This window comes from Ptychodera flava, chromosome 3 (assembly GCF_041260155.1).
Source record: "Ptychodera flava strain L36383 chromosome 3, AS_Pfla_20210202, whole genome shotgun sequence".
Taxonomy (NCBI): domain Eukaryota; kingdom Metazoa; phylum Hemichordata; class Enteropneusta; family Ptychoderidae; genus Ptychodera; species Ptychodera flava.
The window spans coordinates 6835729-6836680 of record NC_091930.1 but is presented as its reverse complement, the minus strand read 5'-3'; positions in this window follow the sequence as shown (position 1 = coordinate 6836680).

The following is a 952-nucleotide window of genomic DNA, read 5'->3' as shown; positions in this document are numbered from 1 at the left end:
TATAGGATTCTGCGTCGTTTTCGCGCCTCAGTTGTCAACGCCTTCGTAAACGTTGCAAGTTTGGTTTGTTACTAGCCAGGTATGGCAGAAGCGTAACGATAAAACCGAGTCGTTACAGTTAATCTCCGATTAACATTGATCATGATGTCATGGTACAAAGTCGGTATTTCCAAAATTTTGTCGTCAACATAGCTGAACTTCAAGGCGGTTTTATTTCACTGCGTACAGAAAGTGATATGCGACTAACAGTCTGTATTTTCCCGCCTTTCAATTTCTTGTGTAAAATGATTTATCGTCCGCAATTCATGTTGTCTGTTAGATGTAAACTCCCGGGATTAAACGTTTATCGGTTTTTTAAAAGCGACAAAGAAGAAGAGATATACTAGCTGTAATTACGCGATAGAACGGCCGTGAAGAATCGCCGAAGGCAAATAACCGTTGTGGACAAACGTGTACAAGAAAATGAACGTCGGGACGTAATGAACTCCCCGTGCCAGGAAGAGGTATTAACTCGTCGAGAAAGATAGCGTTAATGCCGATAAAATATAGTTCCAGGCTGAGGTCTGCCCAAGGGTAGTTCGGGGTTCCGGAAGTCAGCATCGCATCAAGAATTGCCAAGTAAATCTTCTAATAATATCATCTTTTCAAAGCTTTCACAAAAAATATCTGAAAGCCCGCATGCAAAAACAATAGATCCGAGAAGGTGTCACCGAGCTAGATTTAAAGACATAGAAAGAAGTCATTTATTTCTTCACACACACAAAAATCCGCGAAAAAAATGAGACTCGATAGTGTGTGCTACCTCCTTTGATATGATCTTTATGGATCTCCAACACGTAATGTGTTCGAGTATCTTCAAGTTCGAGACATGTTTGTAAAGTCGGATATCGAAGGTTTCAGAAATCTGTCGTAAAACTGACACGCATTAGCAATACATCAAACTTAACCTGTT